Below are 21,216 nucleotides of genomic sequence, written 5' to 3'. Positions count from 1 at the left end.
GGAATTTATCCTGCAGTCACACAGGCATTTGCATAAAATGGCTCACACACAATGGATAGTTCAGGTGGTATTTTTTTTCTGCAATAGCGGAGGATTGGAAAAACAACTTAGGTTGGCCGATATAGAACTACTGTTAACTCAAGTAGAGTACACTGCATAGTCATAAAGAGTAAGTATGAATTAACCATTGGCAACTTTTTGTGAACCTCTAAGTGTATAAAATAAAGTTTTGAAAAGGCTTAAAAAAGAGTAAAAATCTTTTAGATTCTGATATGGAAAATTCCCCCCCCCCCCCCGCAATATGCTGTGAAAGATACAGAACAGAACATATAACACTCTCTTAAAAAAGAAGGGAAGTTCTCATGTAGCACTGTGGGTTAAGGATCCGGCATTGCTGAAGCTGTGGCACAGTCACAACTGCAGCTCGGCTTCGATCCCTGGCCCAGGAACTTCCACATGCCTGGGTTGCAGGTGTGGCCAAAAATTTAAAAAATAAATAAAAATAAATTAAAAAGAAGTGGAGAAGACTATATACATAGATTTGTTTGTGTGCACGGTAAATATCTGTAGAAGGACAGACAAGAAACTGGTAACATTGACTGCTTCTGGGGGAGACTGTAACCTGTACCCCAAAGGGGATACTTTTCACTGCTCTTGTGAACCTTTCTAATACAGAACTATGTTAATTTATTTCCTAATTGCAAAAAATAATTCCTTTATAGGTTAAATAAAGTAAATTAACATGCCTTAACTAGCATCACTACTGTTTCAAGTAGTAGTATTTTTAATTTAGAGTGGGGAAGATTCCATTTTCAGATTTCCCACCAAGCGGGTTCTCAGTTTCTCATAGCACCTTAGTTCCTGTTCCAAGGGGCCCCCAGCCCAGCCTTTTCAGGCAGGCTGACTCTGGCCCCCAGTGGATCTGGCATGGTTTCTACTGCTTCATGATAACCATGCACACTGCCTGTTTAGACCCTGTTCCCTTAATTAATTAGGAAGATGGAGAGGGAGCTACAGCCAGGCCTTTCATCAGGGTCATTGGAGGAGACTTATATACCAAGGCAGTCTGGGCCCATTTGACTCTGCAACTCCTCTCCAACTCGTGACAAGCTGGCAGGATGGAAAGGAAATACTGAACAAATTGCCAGACCAGCTCCCTCAGGGATCAAGACAATGGGTCTGGAGGGAAAAGTCCTTTCCTTCCAGCCCAGGGGCTGTCAAAAGGAAACTGCTTCCCTTTCACCTCCTGGAATGGCAGCAGCCAGCCAGCCAGCCGGAGAGATTTATGGAGATATAAAGTGACCTCTTTATTGCTCTGAATGCTAGGGGGGCGTTTCAAGAGAGATTTACGCCTTTTAGAAGGGAGGGGAGCCAAGGTGCGGAAATGTATACATGGGACTATTTTCCTCTCTGGAGGCTTCTTGGGGATTATTTAATCAAACCAAGGTTAAACTAATCACCAGCACTTTATATCTTCTTTTCCTGCTAATCCACCTAGTTACCCTGCAAGCTTTTTGCATAAAATGTGGATTCTAAGGAGAATCACAAGGACTCTGTTTAGCTTTGCATTAACATAAAACAAGAAAAATAAGGATGAAGATCACTTAATGTGGGACCAGGAGACTGTGTCCCTTCCAGCCATGGACATATTCTCCCTGCCTGTGCCTAGGATCTTCTCTGTAAAATGGGGGTGTCAGACGACATGCCCAAGTCCTTTCTCATCTGAAAATTATCCAAATGAATATCAGACCAAATGCACAAATTACTCTGCACTAGTGATTTGTCTGTCAGTTGTTTTTTTTTTAAGCTGCAGAACCCTTTCTTCAAAGGAAAAAAAAAATTTTTTTTTGGTGTTTTTAGGGCTGCACCCGTGGCATATGGAAGTTCTCAGGCTAGGAGTCAAATCCGAGTTGCAGCTACCGGCCTACCCCAGAGCCACAGCAACCCCAGATCTGAGTCTGTGATGTACATGACAGCTCATGGCAATACCTGATCCTTAATGCACTAAGCCAAGCCAGGCCTCATGGATACCAGTTGGGTCCTTAACCTGCTGAGCCACAGTGGGAACTCCCAAAGAAAATTTTATTTCGGAAACCTGACATCAAAAGACAGAGAAGTGCTGCTGACTGGGTGAAAGGATGACCCAGCCTCTTCCCACTAGACGCACTGTGGCCTTAAGGAAGGTCCTCCAACCGCTAGAGGGCAGAGCAGCACAGCTGCAGACTGTTACTTAGAACTCTCTACCAGTACTGTGAATAGGATCCATCCACTGCTTTATTCTCATAACTACATTTACCAAACTTAAAGGCTGGGAGCAGTGAGAATGAATTCCAGAAGTCCTCAGCAGCCAAAATGTTCACCAACAGTAATTTTGCCTCTCTTGCTCTGGTCTACACAACTTAAACATTAAATATTTGGAAAAGATGATTTCTAGCTCCCTACTTTTGGAATTATCTAACTTGGCACTACATTGTAATCATGCTTATCATACATATATATGCTTTACTTCCCCCTAATTTATGCTTAGATTGTATCAATCATAATTGCTATAGGAATTCAAATACTACAGAAAGATGTCACATGAAAAATGAAAGTCTCCACCACTACCATTATCCCACACCCCTGAAGCGATGGTGACTAACAATTTTTCTATTTCCAGACATGTTCTATGTTATTAATTATAATTTCTATTTTTAGAAATTTGGAAATTATAGAAAAGTACCAAAAGCAATATAAAACTCTTTATTCCCTATTATTCTTATCCAACCACTATTTTGAGTTTCATGTATATCCTTCCAATTCATTTTCATTCTTTTACATAGATATGCACCTCTAAACATTTTGTATAAATTAAAATTTTAACTTACATGACATGAATGCCTTCACACTGTACATAATGTTTACAAATTTACTTTTTTTAAACATAAATATTTCAATATTTGAGAAAAAAGAATATTAAAACACTACCTAGCTTTGTTAAATCTAACATTTTACCATATTTGCTTCAGATTTTTTAAAAGAGAGAAACACTGCAGATATAGCTGATTCCTATGACATCCAACCCATCATCCAGGTTTCCTCCTCCATCTTGAATTGATGCTTATGATTCCTATGAATTTATTTTACTCATCATATATGTGCATACCTTTTCAAAAACAATACATATTATTTTTGCATGTTTTAAACTTCATATTAGTATCCTTCTGTAGGTTTTGTTTTTGCCTATTAATATGTTCCTGGGTTTTAATTATGTTGCTACATGTGGAGCTACTTTATCTGAGTTATTTTATAGTTTTCCACTATATTAACATTTCATAGTTAATTTGTTCATTTCCTTACTAATGTATATTCAGGTTGTTTTAAAATTTCTGCTGTAATAAATGCTGCAATGTACATCCTTACACACATCTCTAGGATATATTAGGCATGTTATAGACATGTTCAAAAATACATTAAAAAAAACACTTATGTTTGGTTTGGGTTCTGTTTAACATTGTACCAGCTTTGGTGAAATTACCCAGTAACAAACAAACCCAGAATCTCAGTGGCTTACTATATGAAAGCTTTACTTTCTGCTGTTCACATTACAGGACAGCTACAAACTGACTGAGGTTCTGTTATGTGTGTGCTTCACTCTGGGATCCAGGCTGAAAGTGCAACCTCTATCTGGGTCATGCCAGCCTCATGGTGGGGGTAAAAAGTGATGTCAGAACCACATAATGTCTCTTAAAGCCAGTGCTTGGAAGTCGTACAAGTGACTCCTACTCACATGTCATTGATCAAAGCAAGTTTCACAGGCAAGTGTATGCTGTCAGGATGGGGATATGATTCTCCCCCAGGAAGGGGTACCTGGAGGAACAGTGCCATCCACCCTAAATACAAATGAGATCATAAGACTCTTCTGCAGCTTAGTTTCTTTATGGAAGCACATGTATTTGGATATTTTCCCATATTAGTACAGATCCACCTCCCTCTTTTAAGAGAATTTATTAGTTTTACATTGTAAAGGTACAGAACGTTTATATTCTAATCCATAATTCCCACAGTTGTTTAGTTGTACTTTGATATTTGAAAGGATCCACTGCTTAATGCCAGCCTTTTTATACCACATCTTCCCCATTCCTAATGCCTTGGCTATATTTCAGAAAGAAATTTTTCACCACTACACACGGCAGGGCTGTTGAATTGAACACTGTTGAATTAATTTCTGTGCTGGTACCTGTTTACTTTCATTTGTTTTGATTTCTGATAGGACAATTTCTCCCTTCTTAAGTCTTCTTTATAAAAATTATCTTGGCTATTCTTGCACAATAATTTTTCCATGTAAATTTTATACTCAGCCTGACAAGTTGCATTTAAGAAACCCTGCTGGGATGTTTCCTGGATTAAATTCATAGATGTGTTTGGCCGTGTTTGGAAGAAAGAACACTGCTGAATTTTCCAATCCAAGAACATAGTATCCTCTCCCATTTATTCACATCTTCTTTTATGTCTTCAAGTTTTACAGCTTTCTCCATAGTGATCTTACATATATGTTTACCAAAGTTGACCACTCTTTTGTCTGCAAATAATGAAAACATTGCCTCTTCCTTTCCAATCTCATTTATTTTATTACCAGGTAAATTTACACTGGCTGGAGATCTGAGAGGCATGGGCAAGTTCTCAAAGTCTTTCCCTCAATGTGGTTTGAATTTCCATTATATTGGAAAGTATTTCTCTAGTTGGAGGAAAGAGTTTTTTCCTAAGTTTCACTGGAGATGAAATTTTTACTTTATTTTAGGTTTCTTCTCACATCCTATCATCTGTTCCTCCTCTTCCCATCACTAGCCTTTCTAGAATAACCCGAAGTTTCCATGGGTCTATTAGGCATTTAATCACATTGATCTTGAATAACTTATTTTTATCTTTGTGTTACAGAGTGTCATTTAGACTCTTGGTATTATTTCATTCTTTTCTCCCAAACTATATTTTGTTCTTAAGCCAAGTTATAAGTATACATGGATATCAGGGTATATTTTATACCTTGTTTATTGGGTTAGTTTTCTTTTATTTCTCCTTTTTTTGCTCTTGTCTCAGAACTCTGTGGATAAGAAGACATTTACAAATTGCATATAAAGAAATGGAGTTTCTCTGCACCGGGGGCGGCACAGAGCCTAGCTCTCAGCCTCTTTCTCCCCTCCGTGAAGCACAGCAGCTGAATCCCAGTACTCCTGGACCACATTTGATGACAACGGTCTGGTGGTTCAATCCATCCTTTTACAACTTTCACATACTTGGCAGACATCTCAGGAAAAGTGTGACGCTGCCATAGAACAGAAATCTGATAGAACAAATTCAGGGGGAGGGTACTAACAGCTCTTACACTGATACTACTTATATTACACCTCTGGGGAGGCAAACAGTGCAGAGTTGGGGAGTGGATTTTTACAGTCTCCTCTCTACTTGCTAAGATTTTACATTATTTTTCATTTTTAATTGTGGTAAAATACACACAAAGAAAATTACCATTCATCCACTTTCAATTGTACAATGCAGTTAAGTATATTCATATTACAACCAACTTCTAGAGCTATTTCTGTCTTGCTAAACTGAAACTTTGTACATTGAACAACTCCTCTCTCATGTAAGTTGAATCAGGCAGTGTTTTTTGGGACTAACGTCTCTCACTCAGCATAGTGTTCTCGAGGTTCATCCACAGTGTAGCCTGTGTCAGAATCTCCCCGCTGTGTATATATGCCACGTTCTCTTCATTCACTCATCTGTCTGTGGACATTTGAGCTGCTTCCACCTTTTGGCCATTGTGTCTCTCCCTTCTTTTCTCTTTTTTTGCCTTTTAGGGCCGCACCCAGGGCATATGGAGGTTCCCAGGCTTGGGGTCGAATTGGAGGTGTAGCTGCTGGCCTACACCACAGCTCACGGCAACGCTGGCTCCTTAACCCACTGAGTGAAGCCAGGGATTGAATCTGCGTCCTCCTGGATACTAGTCAAATTTGTTTCCACTGAGCCATGATGGGAAATCCCTGTCTCTTCTAATTAATAATGTATTCATCTTTACCAAAAACCCTGAAAATCAGGAACAAATGCAGAGCTGTGCACTGACCAGCCAAATAAATCAATGAGATCCTGACCACTACAACTCACATTGGCTGACCCAACTGGGGAGATTCCTTATGGCAGGGCCTTCCTAAAACTCGGTCTTCCAGAAAGAAATTCAGAGGTAGCAGTAGTTCAGAAAAGCCAAGACAAAAGGAAAATCTTGTGGCGGTAAGATCCTGAGGGAAGGAAGACTGCCAGGGAGCCCAGCCTCGAAAGAGCTGATTGGGCACATGTGTGGTGGCCTCAAGTGCACACAATTCCTTGCAATGGGAGGCTGTGCTCCAGCTGAGCAGGTGACCCAGGGACAGGAAAGGCCCAGGAAGTCAGGCTGGCCTGAGCATCCTGCATTCTTGGTTTCTTCACCTGCAGAGCGGACTCAACTCCTGCCCTCAGGACAGTTGTTGGGGATAAATAATAAAACAATGCCAGCAGAGGGCAGTGAACACCAGAGGCTCTGAGTGTCTATTGGGTGTCAAAGCCACCACCAAATGTCACAACTTCTCCCAAGCTGCTCATCTGCTGGGCAGGCTGGACATGGCCGAGGACGGGGACCCAGGCTTCATGTTCTTCCTTACCTGCCTGGACCTCTGCCCACCCAGCTGTTGTCCTCAGACCCTAAAAGAAGAGCCAGACAAAGGCCCAAGCTCCTGACAGTATCTTCACGTGTTTCTTTTCTTTTTGGGCTGCTCCACGTCATATGGAGTTCCCAGGCCAAGGATCAGATCTGAGGTGCAGCTGCGACCTAAGCCATAGCAATGGCAACACTGAATCCCTAACCCACTGTGACGGGCTGGGGATTGAACCAGTGTCCCAGTGCTTCCAAGACGCCACTGGTCCCACTGTGCCAGAGTGGGAACTCCACATGTTTCTATTTTTCCCTTTCTGTTCCTATTTGTGATAGAGTCAGTGGACTCCTCCCCCTCACACCCCAAGTCTTCATCCTCACTGACTCTCAGATGGAAAGGCCCACAGATATGTGGTATCCGGTTCTAATTCATTCATTTTTACAACAAAATCAGAGGCCAAGGAAAGCCCAGTGGATGACAGTTTCCACTAGTACTCCTTAAAAATAGCCTGATCACCTCCTCCGAGAACACCAGGCTGTCATCACTCCTGCAGTAGACAGAGACTCCAGCCCCCAAACCAGTCTGAGGTAGGAATGCCCAGGAAGGTGCATATATTGGGTTATTTAAATAAATCTTTTTTAAAAACTAATACGCAACTCCTCCTTTTCTTTATTCTTCTCCAAACTGGCTGAGACTCCAGCAGCCACCATGGGAGAGATACTTTTCAGGGCAGAAATCCACCATGCAGGTGACCTTCCCCTCCCCGCCCCAGCTTCCCTGCAAATGCAGTTAAGCGCCGTGATAACCCATCCAAGTGACACTGGATCTGGACCCTAGGAGAGATTCTACTGAAGCAACTCGAGGTGGAAGGGGGTCTTAGGTTCCCAGAGCAGATGCTGCCCTGACCTTCTCAGGACACACACCCTCCACAGCTTCAATACACCTCCCTTCTTTCTTCCTGAGTGCAGCCCAAGTGCTTTCTTCATTTTTTCTTTCTGTTCAGCTCTTTTTGGAGGCAGACAACTGACTCCAACTCCCTTGGAAGGATTCTTAAAATATTCTAAAGCTATGACAAAAGTCACTCTTCAAATAACTACAACCCCAATTAGCCTCTAGTTATGTAAACGTGCCTCCATAGGTAGAAGAAATGATGGACATTAAGTTGCATATAGGGTCTATGTCCCTAAATGTAGACTAATACTGAGAAAGAATGTGACTTCCTTTTTTTTTTTTTTTTTGGTCTTTTTAGGGCCATACCTGGAAATTCCCAGGCTAGGGGTCAAATCTGAGCTGCAGCTGCCAGCCTATGCCACAGCCACAGCAACTTGTGATCTGAGCCACATCTGTGACCCACACCAAAGCTCACGGCAATGCTGAATCCTTAAGCCACTGAGTGGGGCCAGGGATCAAACCCAATCCTCATGGATACTAGTTAGGTTTGTTACAGCTGAGCCATGATGGGAACTCTAGAAGGTAACTTCTTTTTTTTTTTTTTTTTTTTTTTTTTTTGTCTTTTTGCCATTTTTTGGGCCGCTCCCTCGGCATATGGAAGTTCCCAGGCTGGGGGTCTAATCGGAGCTGAAGCCGCTGGCCTACACCAGGGCCACAGCAACGCTGGATTGGAGCCGTGTCTGCGACCTACACCACAGCTCACGGCAACGCCGGATCATTAACCCACTGAGCAAGGGCAGGGATCGAACCCGCAACCTCATGGTTCCTAGTCAGATTTGTTAACCACTGAGCCACGACAGGAACTCCTAGAAGGTAACTTCTAACAAATACAAAACCCTCGTTTAATTCACTTGGCAGCCTAACCTTTCATTAGTGGAACTGAAAAATCCTATTTGAAATAATACCCACTTCATGATAACAGTGAACATTTACTCAGAAGTGACTAATGACTAACACTTAAGAATACTTACTACATGTTAAGTTTTTTGAACATTATTCCTATTACAATAACCCTATGAATGGCTTCTATTCAATTTTATGGGTGTGAAATCTGGGGACCCTTGCAAGAGGTAAATTAATCGGGCTGGAATTTTAAATCAGGCGTCTGACTGCAGACCTGCTCCCTTAACTACAAGTCTCTTCTACTTCTCCTTTATCAGCTGCTGCATAGTAGAAACATGGAGGTCCCAACAACAAATACAAGCAAGAATTCTGAACGTGACAAGAAAAAGTCTGGCTAGTAGACTCTGCCTTCAAGTGAACAGCTGGTTAGATGGTGCCTTTGGCCAGCTCTCCCTGCCCCCCCCGCCATCCGTCCTCCTGGTCCTTCCCCCCATTCCCCCACCACCCTGCCCTTTCGGCTTTGTCTTGGGAAAAGGGTCCCCTTTATTAATACCATTCCTGGAGGTGTGTTTACACAGCGCAGGAAACTTAATATCAACATTCCCCGAAGGAGAGTGTCTTGTCACTTCTGTGAAGCACTTCAGGCAGGCAGAGACCAGCCTCCCCAATCAACAGGCACTTACACCCTTTAAACAGAGTCTGACGGGAGAGTTTGTTTCTACAGAGAATCTTTGAGTTCCTGAGCCGTTTGTTATGATGAGGCTGAGAGGTGGGTGCCCATATACACAAAGCTCTCCCTGGTGCCTTAAGAGGCTCTCTAGGAAGGATCTCAAGGAATCTATTCACGTGAGAAGGGGGGAAAACAGTGGATTCGGGCCCAGGACAGGCTGGAAGGGACAAACTTGAGCGAAATTCTTCAAGACTCTATGAACCAGCAGTGGGAGGTCGTAAGGGATCTGGATCCCAGTGCTGGCTCCACAGTCAGAACTCTGACAGGATGGGAAGACTTTGGGGGCCTTAGGAACCCATGGGGCACCCAGCAGAGCATCACAGGACCAAGGAATGAGCTCAGGTGGACACTACAAGGTGAAGATGAGGGCACCTAAAGGTCACTTGGCTCCCCTGTCAGGCATCTGTTCCCCGTTACCCCTCCCACCTCCATCAGAGGCCAGCGCTGCAAAGCCCTGTGCCCATCCCCCACCCCGCCCCTGCACTCTTCCCACCACCTTGGGGACTCTCTCCTGTTCTCAAAACTTCAAACAGGTTAAGGATCCCAGACTCCAGCCCAGGCCACCTGCCTCCTGGACATCCCACCTGCACGTCCCTCCCCGGGGCCTCAGACCCACCCTGTCAGTATGTTGGTCTGTTCCTTAGGTGCCCTGGTTCCTTGTTCTTACCTTCGCAAAAACATCACTGGAGTATTCATTTTTAAAATTTATTTATGAAGTTTTATCTATTTATAAGAATTTTTATTTTCACTTTTTTTTACTGTATTTATTTATTTTTATCTTTTTAGGGCCGCACCCACAGCATATAAAAGTTCCAGGCTATAGGTTGAATTGGAGGTGCAGCTGCAGGCTTACATCAGAGCCAGAGCAATGCCAGATACGAACCGTGCCTGCGAACTACACCACAGCTCATGGCAATGCTGAATCCTTAATCCACTGAGCGAGGACAGGGATCAAACCCACAACCTCATGGTTCCTAGTCGGATTCATTTCCGCTAAGCCACGATGGGAACCCCTTTATCTTTTTTTTAGATGCCACATATAAGCGATATCATATTTGTCTGACTTACTTCACTTAATATGATGATCTCTAGGTCCATCCATGTTGCTGCAAATGGCATTACTTCATTCTTTTTTATAGCTAAGTAATATTCCACTGCCCCTCTCTCTCCCAGGCCTTCTAGGTTTGGGCTTCCTGTGTATGACTCTTACAGCTCCTCAACCTCCTTACCCCTTAATCCCACCAGTTCCCTCTCTCTATAGAACCAATCATGGATGAAGGCCATGCTCACCCCTGGACTTCTGCCTCTCAGGTTCCTTTTCCAAGGACGGTCCCCTCCTCCCGGTCACAGTCTCAGTGGGGCCAGACTGCAGGTATGCATATGAAAGCCAAAGGAGCCATAAACTTTAGGATGAATTCCTGATTTTACCTTTTTGAGTAATGAAAATTTACTTAGTATTTACCATGTAATTGTATCATGGACCCCCAATTGAGTGAGGTGTATATAATTCTTGCCCTGGAAACACTTCCAGGCTAGGAGAAGTATAAACTATATAAGCGAATTCTGCCTGCAGAAACGAGACCAGAGACTCCCATGCCAGAGTCCACCCACTCTTACACATTCACAGCAAAATGCATCTGTTTGCATTCACAACAAAATCCCCCTTCTGTTCCCTCTTTGCTACCAAGAGGCAGTGTGAATTTGTCTTTTTTGATTCTTCCACATTTGTGTCTGGTTCTTCCACAGTCAAGGTGAGTAAGAGACAAAAATTGCCTGCATTAAAAAGCCAGGAGGAGTTCCTGTCGTGGCGCAGTGGTTAACAAATCCAACTAGGAACCATGTGGTTGCAGGTTCGATCCCTGGCCTCGCTCAGTGGGTTAAGGATCCGGCATTGCCGTGAGCTGTGGTGTAGGTCACAGACTCGGCTCAGATCTTGCATTGCTGTGGCTCTGGCGTAGGCCAGCAGCAACGGTTCCGATTAGACCCCTAGCCTGGGAACCTCCATATGCCATGGGAGTGGCCCTAGAAAAGGCAAAAAGACAAAAAGGAAAAAAAAAAAAAAAAAGCCAGGAGTTCCCTCTGTGGCACATTAAAACCCTGGCTAGTATCCATGAGAATGCTGGTTCGATACCTGGCCTTGCTCAGTTGGTTAAAGGATCCAGTGTTGCCACAAGCTGCAGCATAGGTCACAGATGCAGCTGGATCCGGTATTGCTGTGGTTGTGGCATAGGCCTCAGCTGCAGCTCCAATTCGACCCCTAGCCTGGTGATCTCCTTACGCCATGGGTACAGCCCTAAAAAAGGAGAAAAAAAAAAAAAAAAAAAACAGCCATTACAGAAGTTCCCTGGTGTCTCAGTGGGGTTAAGGATCTGGTGTTGTCACTGTTCTGGTATGGGTTTGGTCCCTAGCCTGGGAATTACACATGCCATGGGTAGGGCCCCCCCAAAAAAGGAGCCATTATGGAATTATTAGCATGGAAGAAAAACGAGACCATCAGCTACCAGATGGACTGCCAAGGCACTGACATGGTGAAGCCCTCCTGCGCACATCCCTCTATGCTCTTCCCTGAAATAGACAACAGCAAACCAGCCCTCTAGAGTCAAGGGCTAAGCTCAGAAGCTCCCATCATCCTGGCCTTGCTCCCCAAGCCTAAGCAATGAAACCTGAGCAACTCTCCAGAATATAGTAGAATTTGCTCTTCTCTCTATAGGAAAGTACACAAGAGCCTCCCTGGGCCTGCCTGGTGCCCTCCCTGGAGTGCCGTTTATTCCCAGGCTGTCCCAGCCAATCGGAGGCTGCCAGGCAGAGGGGAAAGGAATTAATCCAATTCCCCAGGCCTTAAATGGGAATGTGGGGTGAGAAATTCTATGCAACAATTTACTCAACTCCCTATTCGAAAGTTCCTGCAGACTTTTCAATTCAGCAAACTACTGGGGGGAAAGGGTATGAGTTCCTTGTGGGGAAGTGGACTCCCAAAGAAGGGAGGAAATGCCATTGGCTGGTCCATATGACAGGTGAGGGATGTGAGGCCTCAGATCCAGGATTCCTGCCTCGACCTAGTGCCCCAGTGGCTACCACGAGTCTGCTCTTTCTCACCCCCACCCCCATTGGCAGATTATCAGCTAGGCGGGGGAGGGGCTACACAGTGGAAGGACAGCAAACTCAGAGGCCATCTCTGGGCAGGCGGCTTCAGGATGACCACCCCAGCCCACGTAAAGTGGGGGCCGAGGTGCATGGAAGTGCCTGACACACACCTCCCACAGCTCTTTCTCCTCAAACCATGGCTGCAGGAACTCAAGAGAGAGATCATGACCACTGTCTTAACCCAGATGATCCCCCGTACTTTTCTTCCTTCCCTGTCCTTTGCCAGGACTCACTCACCCTCCCGGCTAGAGAACGCCTCTGACAGCCTCTAACTGCACCTCCTGCCTTCTGTCCCTAAGAGAGCCTCCCTCCCTCCCTCACTCTTCCTCTCCTCTCTCTCTCTCTCTCTCTCACACACACACATCTGTGTGTGCAGGTATTTCCAATTTACTGCTTCAATCATATTTGTCCTCTATTCATAACGCCCTAAACTCCTTGCCTGATTTTCAAGACCCTCCACATCTGGCCCCGCCTGTGTCAATCTTGCCAATCCCTAAAGGAGAACTGGGCTGCTGGAACACTGGGAAAAGGTCCACCATGCGGGGGATGATGTCCAAGACAGCCAACTGGGGCGGGGCACTGCCTCAAGGAGCAAGGAACAGCACAAGTCACCTGAGCAACCAGCTCAGAGGAGCCCAAGGCCAGGAGCTGGAAATACTGGAGGTAAACTCAAAGTCAAACAGCAAGGAATGTGCAGGCAGACTGAGCAGGTTTCAGTAATCAAGTGTTAGCACTGGTATTCTTTTTCTCAGACTCTATGGATGTTATGACATAATGCAAATGCGGAATCATGTTGGGGGTGTTAAGAATGAGATTTTTGGCGTGGATGAAAAGATTTAAAGAAGTAAAAATGCAAGAAAGATGTAAAATGGTGCAACTGCCATGGAAAACAGTATGGTGGTTGCTATGTTCATAAGATAATCATCCCATTATCCTATGATCCAATAATTCTACCTCTGGGTTTATTCCCAAAAGAAATGAAAGCAGGGACTCATAAAGAGGCGTGTGTACAAATGGCATTATTCACAACAGCCAAAAAGCGGAAGCAACTCAAGTGTCCATCGACAGATGAATGGATAAACAAAATGTGATCTAGCCATACAATGGAATAGTATTCAGTCTTTAAAAGGAAGGAAATTCTGATATATGCTTCAATATGGACAAACCTGGAGAACATTATGCGAAGTGAAATAATCCAGACACTGTATGATTCCACTTACATGAGGTAACTAGAGTAGTCAAATTCCTAGAGACAGAAAGGAGAACAGTGGTTGCAAGGGGCTGGGGAGAGGAGGAAATGGATATGGTTTCATTTGAGGGAGACAAGAAAAGTTCTGAAGATGTATGGTGGTGATAGATGCACAAAAATGTAGATGCACTTAATGCCACTGAAGTGATACTTTAAAAATGTTAAAACAGTCAGTTTTATGTTGTGCATATTTTACAACAGTTTTTAAAAAGATTCATGAAGGGACGTGAAAGCCTTTTAGTCCTAAATTTGAACTGAAGTATTGGTATCAACACATGATATATTTGATCTTCTCTTCAGGTGGGTCAGGGGAAATATTTTCTATCCCTCTGTACTAAATGGCTAACCCAATGACAAAAAGCACAACTAGTGGACCCAGCTCTCAGAGTGGTGTCCAAATACCATTTCTTACTAAAAGGAGTCAGGGATTTTTGGAGAATTGGCCAAACCCAGGTGTGGGAGGAGAAAATGCCTAAGACGACCTTGGACCATTTTACAGTACTGAAAGCAAGACAGGATAGAACTAAGATTTTGTCGAAAGAACTCAGGAGCTAATTTGAACACATTCCCATTGGCAAAGATGGGACAATGTGAGCATCATCAATTAGGATAATAAGGACATGAGATAAAACACATCACAAGTTTAAATCCAAGATAATGATACTAAACAAAATGGACTTTGTTGGAAATCTTGGAAGAATGCTAGGGAACTAATTCATTATTTTAGACACTGGAAAGTGAAAAAAGCAAGCATTTATCCTGCCTTCCTTTATAAACTGTATTTCAGGGTAACCAAATATTTGATAAACGGATTTTTTTTTACTATTATAATGTATTTCAGCTAATACATGAAGAAGAAATGAGAGTATTAGAATGTCACCATTTAACCCCTGTTGAAATAATGAATCCAAGCAATGACCTGATATCAACGGTTGCTGAATGTAATTAAGCCTATTTTTCCAATCACAGATTTACATGAAAAACAGGGGACAGAACAACTTGTTAAATGAGGGAAATGCAATCAACAAATCCAGACTGTGGGAATCCTACAGGAAAAGCCTAGTTTCTTTAGCAAATATATTCCAAGAAAAGGAAGAAAGGTTGAAAGGGGAACTATAGGTTAAAAGAAACTTAAAAGGCATATCAAGAGACAATGTACAGATCCTATTTAGATTCTGATTTTAATAACAAACTGTCAAAGAATATTAGACAAATGGGAAACTTGAACATTTGTCTATTCGATTTTTTTTTTTATACTTTTTTTTTTTTTTTTTCTTTTTGCCATTTCTTGGGCCTCTCCCAAGGCATATGGAGTTTCCCAGGCTAGGGGTCTAATCAGAGCTGTAGCTGCCAGCCTATGCCAGAGCCACAGCAACGCAGGATCCGAGCCGAGTCTGTGACCTACACCACAGCTCAGGGCAACGCCGGATCGTTAACCCACTGAGCAAGGGCAGGGATCGAACCTGCAATCTCATGGTTCCTAGTCGGATTCGTTAACACTGCACCACGACGGGAACTCCTGTCTATTGGATTTTTAATGATTGGCTATTTAATGATATTAAGGAGTGATGGTTAATTTGTATCAGAGTGATACCGCTTCTGGAACCATATATTTTAAAAGTGTTCTGATATCTTTTAGAGATACATACAGAATTTTTTAGAGATGAAATGATAGGTTGTCTGGAATTTCCTTCAAAATAACCTAGTATGGGAGGGGGGAGGACAGATTCAGATGAAACACAACTGGTCATGAGCTGACATTTGTTGAAGCTGGGGGATGAACAGTTACTCTCTACTTTTGCATATGTTTGAAATTTAACATGTTAAAAAACTTGTTTAGGAGTTCTCGCTGTGGCACAATGGGATCAACGTTGTCTCTGGAGCACTGGGACACATGTTCAATCCCCTGCCCAGCATAGTGGGCTAAGGATCCAGCATCATCACAGCTACAGTTCAGATCTGATAACTGGCCAGAGAACTCCGTAAGTGAAGTGTCCAAAAAGAAAAAATATATAAAAAAAAAACTTCTTTAAAAGGCAAGAATTGAGGGAGTTCTCATTGTGGCACAGTGGAAACAAATCCGACTGGTATCCATGAGGATGCAGGTTCGATCCCTGGCCTTGCTCAGTGGGTCAGAGATCCAGTGTTGCCGTGAGCTGTGGTGTAGGTCACAGACGCAGCTTGGATCCCATGTTGCTATGGCTGTGGGTAGGCTGGCAGCTGCAGCTCCAATTTGACCCCTTGCCTGGGAACCTCCATATACCATGGGTCTGGCCCCAAAAGAAAAAAAAAAAAAAAAAAGCAAGAATTGAACTTAAAACCTTCATCTTCCCTCTAGCCCTCCTGGGAGGTAGGTGCTGTGGCATCTAGCTTTGCACACCTGCATAAATGGTATTTTCTCCTATAATTACCTGTATTCTATTCAGGCCACTCCTGGCCTGTATACATTACCTTCAGAGACAGAATGATGGAGAAGTGGGTGGGATTATAAAGAGGGTGGGACCCCAGCTCCAAGGTTAAGATTCTCCACATCCCCATCCTTCCCAGGGCCAGGAACTCGTATCGGCCTTGATTTCTGCCCCTTCTCCTACCTCAGCCCGGACACAAGCCACACAGCCACACTGTGTCCTACTGCTGAAGCACACGTGTGACACAGACACGTAACTCTCCACAACATTCTCATGGCGTGTCGCTTCCTTTCAATCAGAGATCTTCCTCTAATTGGGAATGGGTGCAGAAATGCAGTGAGAAGGCAGTCATCAGCTTGCAAGAGTGAGGCAAAAACAGAACAAACTAAGAGCCACTGTTTTTAGCCTTTCTACACTAAAACCAGAGTGATACATCTGAACTGCTACTCAAATCCTGCCCCTCCACTATCTACCTTTAAGTCTTCTCCTCCTGAGACCATGTTCGAACTATCCAGATGCCTCTGCCTGATGCAGGTTCCCCCCACCTTACACTGAAGAATAGCCAACTCAAGAGATGTCTGCAAATGACCATGCAGCAAACTTCTAATCAGACTCAGTACGGGGTCCATTCCTCCAGGAAGCCTGGGCTGCATGGGTTTAAGCATCCAGGGCTCCTGCGGAAGCCAGATTTACCCACTAGGGCTCCCTGTACACAGAGACCTTCACTTTTCATCTCCCCTGCCAAACTGGAAGCAGAGACCACCATGTCCATTTTCCATCTCCAAAGTCTGACAAGTGCTCAGCTCACAGGAAGCAGGAAAAAGTATCTGCAGGCGGGTTGACTGGAACCTCAGACACTGAATGGATTTAGTGCATGACAGAAAAACAAAATCAAAGAATAACAAACTAAGACCAACTCTGAGGTAACTTAACACATGGTTTCCCACCACAGTTTTCACATTTTCATACTTAAGTATTTTATTATGTATAGGAAAAGATAACATTAGCTCATCAAACCTGAAATTTCACAGAGAGTGTGCTTAAAATGAGGCACGTAGCCATGGAAACCCACTCTACACAGACCGTATGAAGTTGAGCTGATGCCAGGTGAGCTCAGGAAGGTGACATGTTACTACGGTAGCCTTGCTGTGAGGAAAGACAAAGCCAGTGTCATCAGCGAGGCAATCAGATCCTGGATTTTAAATACCCCTTCTCACCATTTTTGTGCTTGGCCTGATTTCCTAACCTTACCCATGCAGATACTTAAGCTAAGAGAGGCCTAGTAAGTTGTTCGAAATCACACAGCAGGAAGACGAGAGCGCTGGACAGGATCCCATGGATCCTCAGTGCCAGACTGATGCGTTTTCACCTCACTGACCCCCTCCCTCCGTCTAAAAAGTGGGTTGAAACTACTTGTTCATATTTCCCAGCAAATCGAAGCCTCACAAATCAACACATCGTACAGTCGGTCACCTCACTTAAAGGGGGCAATCGCTTAAACTTATAAACATGCTCGAGCTTTAAAATGGCTATACCTAAAGTACCCTAAGATTAAAACACTGTGTTTTTACACACAACTCTCCTATTTGATTGGCTATTTATTACTGGCAGTTCTTTCCAGCAATTCTCTGCTTTTGCTCTATTTAAGGGCTCAGTCTTTAAGAGCCAGTCTGGGTCACTCATCTTATAAAAAAAGTTTCTTCAATGCTGAAATAACTACACAGTAACTTTTATGACTGCTTAAATATATAGATCCACACATGCCTGTAAACACATATGGTAACTAAGAAGTCAAGGTACTAATGCCTAACAGTGGTTATCTTTGGATGGTAAGATTAACCAACTGTGTATTGGTTTATATGAGTTTTTCATTTCTCTATAATAAACATACATCAGGTTTAATAAAAGGAAAATAATTATGTTTTACTGATACTATTTGAAAAAAACCAAAACCCTGTTTGTTTTTCTGAACCCATCTTTGACCTAGAAAACATTTTCTTTTTTCAAATAAGCAGTGTTTTCCTATTAAGTGTACACTCCGTGAGAACGACATTCATTATTTAGGGTCAAGTTAAGTTCTCTCTACATGCTAGCGAAAGGTTTTATTTGTTGTTTGTTTTCCCCCGCCTACTCAATTTTGATGGGTAACCTGTATTATTGCCTCTCTTTACCTGGTTTGATTTATGATCTTGGAAGTCAGGTCATTCTCTGCTAGGTCGAAGAAAGAAAGGAAAGGAAAAAAAAAAGGTTTCCCTACCTAATACCTGATAAAATATCTGAAAAGGTCATGGCAGACCTTGACAGAAACACATACAATTTCAACCCAATCTGATAAGACAGCAACTAGAAAACTTTTATCAGAAGAAAACGTAACTTGCCATTTCCCAGCTCAATTGACTGAACTTTTTTTTATCTGAAATGACAGACATCATAAGATAGGAAAAGCTGCAGATAAGAAACCAAATTGAGTTGTCTTGAACCAGATCCGATTGTCTGCCCGGGTTCAAACTCCCACACCTGCTCTGAATGTGTCAATGAGACTCTCTTGGCATGGTCTCTGAGGGGTTTGGAAACACTGCAAAAGTGGTGAACTTTGAGACTTTAGCGTTTATTCTGCGATTATAATTAACCTGCTCACCAGTTGCTATCGATCAATACTGAATGGAGCTGATAAAGTCAGACTGGATTTCTAGAAGTAGAAATGGAGACTTAAAATGGGAAGAAAAAAGGAAAATTAAAAAAGTACTTTAAGGACTGAATTCGATTTTAAAGAAGCAAAACTGGATCTGTGACTGGGGAGTCCCCAAATTTATGGCTTCATAAAGCTCAAAATTTCCCACCAAATTCTGGTGGTAACTCTGATTTCTCATCCTCCCAAATCATCCAGGACGATTCAACACAGAGTGAACACCTCATATTCATTCCCCTTGCAGAGGCTGAACCATTATATTCCTCCTTTGAAGGAAAACAAGACATTTAAAGGCATGGAGACAATTTGGGGGCTCCTGCAAAGTACCAAAGGCCAGAAAACCAAATTCCCTTCATTCAGATAAGAGGCTTGAATATCCTGGCTCCGTTCTGATTACAGAGCAGTAATAGATAAAACCATAGGCCCCCTGCCAAAAGTGAGAAAGCTTCCATTGATGGCTTCTGTGATTAGCTCAGACCAATTCCATGGTCTGAGCCTGGGATTTTAGCCACTGTCTTTTTTTTTTTTTTTTTTTTTCTTTTTAGGGCTGCACCTGCAGCATATGGAAGTTCCCAGGCCAGGGGTCGAATCAGAGCTGTAGCTTCTGGCCTACGCCACAGCCACAGCAACTCTGGATCGGAGGCTCGTCTACAACCTACACCACAGCTCACAGCAATACTGGATTCCCAACCCACAGAGTGAGGCCAGGGATCGAACCGCATCCTCATGGATACCAGTTGGATTTGTTTCCACTGAGCCATGATGGGAACTCCCTTAGCCACTGACTTGATCCATACCCCTATTGTCAATCTTCATTAAAAAATACAATTGTCATGATTCTTCCTCTCATTTCTCAGCTCCAACCTTCAAAGAAAAAGGGGTCATGGAGAAGATGGTTCTAGTTTTCTTTAAGGAAAGGGACTTTTGAGAGAGTGATATGGTTTTGCTCTTCTTATGCAGCCAACGGTCCCCACAGAGGAAGAAGAATCCTCTAGCTTGGAGGGTCTGAATTCTGGGCAATCTCTAACTCTCTGCACACCCAAACCAAGATGTGGAAAGGGACTGTGCACGAGGCAGGGACTCCTGAGGTGGCACGCTGCAGTATCAGAATGAGATGGAAAGTTACCTGGAGAGACACTGGTGGGAAGCAGGAAAACACAGACGAGAAACTTCCTTGGGGAGAGGGAGCAGGTGGAGAGCTAAGTGATAGAAATACCTAGAGTTTCCCTGAATCCTCCAACCTCCACACACTTTCTGGATCTGAAGGGACAGTGCCCTCAAACTTGGCAAAGGCACAGTGTGGTAAGCGGGGAGAAAGCATGGTCCAAGAAGTGGGTCTTAGCTGGGTCCCCAGCCAGAGTTGCTGCTCACTCACAGCGGGAACTGGGGCAGATCACTGAATCTTTCTGAGCATCAGTTTCCTCTCCTGCAAAATGGAGATCATAACATCTAGTTCTCGAGGAGGACTTAAAAGTCCCTCTGACAACTTCCTCACTGACACTTGAGAAGAGATTCAACTTTCTTACATATATGCATAGTGCATGATACAGGTGTACCCACACTATCTATCTATCTATACCTATATAGCTCAAGATATAGGCTACTATCCCTAAAAAGTTGTCAGCTGGTTTCTAAACACTGATGTACGCAAACTTGTAAACATTTTGTATAAGTTAAAATAGATCAAAGGTTGTTCCGATTATAACCCCACTCATGTTACCTTCCCTTCCCTTCTTTAGAAGGAGACAAAGGAGTAGCTAGCTCTATAGCAGCCAATAAAATGTCTTAATAATCCTTCATGGAGTGTATTACATGAGACCATGTCATGGGCCAGAGAAGGTCAATGTAACAGAGTGATACCCATCCCCAAGCCATGAGAGCCTTATCACTTGCACCTTTTGCAGGATTTCAGGTCAAAGGAGTTACCAGCAGACAAATACTTTCAGATGTCAGAAAGGCCCCTTCAAGTTAAGACAACAGCATCCCTGGGCCGGCACAAACTGTCCACTTCTAGAGCAAGATAATGGAAAACCCAGTTGTTCTTCCTTGTTCTTATGCAAACAGAAGCAGCAACGTTTGCAACCTGCTTCAGCTCTAAATTCAGTATAACTCAAAGGTCTAAAGAGGACAGGCTCAAAAGAACTGGTTAAAAGACTTACCTTGCTCTGGAGGAAGGTAATTTGGTTTTCTAACACAATCCCATCACTCTCCTAGGTTATTGGTTCTGGCCCCCATATAACATAAGGGAGAACTGCCCACACCAGGAAAGGTCACCAGCCTATGTGCCCATGAGGGGATCTTAGGAAGTCATGGGGGTGGGGGAATCTGACCTTAGCTGACTGAGATCTGCTCCCAGAAGACAGTGTTGAGAGTAGGATAAGGGTTCTTGGTCCCCTCAGGAAAGCAATCTCGTGTATCCATAAACTCTAAATACAGAACCCCATTTTTTAAGAAGGAGGGGAACTTTCAGGAAGTTAATTCATGAATATTTATGTCTCTTTAAAAATTTAACTGGTTTAATTTTTTTAATTGGTAATATA

General features: G+C 43.3%; 1 protein-coding gene and 1 long non-coding RNA gene across 9 annotated transcripts in view; both read right to left on the bottom strand.

The window, feature by feature from the left end:
• Positions 1-21,216, bottom strand: part of GATA4 (GATA binding protein 4) — a 78,646-nt gene that overhangs the window by 20,597 nt on the left and 36,833 nt on the right.
• On the bottom strand, positions 4,951-12,657 carry LOC146396492 (uncharacterized). Its single transcript, XR_014828373.1, has 2 exons — positions 11,465-12,657; positions 4,951-7,934 (listed from the first exon to the last, which is right to left on the bottom strand). It is a non-coding gene; the product is annotated as an uncharacterized LOC146396492 (long non-coding RNA).

This window comes from Sus scrofa, chromosome 14, assembly GCF_054392235.1.
Source record: "Sus scrofa isolate SSC_HxYL_T2T_F1_AM1 chromosome 14, Sscrofa_HxYL_maternal_Yorkshire_Landrace_v2.0, whole genome shotgun sequence".
In the NCBI taxonomy this organism is placed as follows: Eukaryota; Metazoa; Chordata; class Mammalia; order Artiodactyla; family Suidae; genus Sus; species Sus scrofa.
This window is presented reverse-complemented; position numbering and strand designations above follow the sequence as displayed.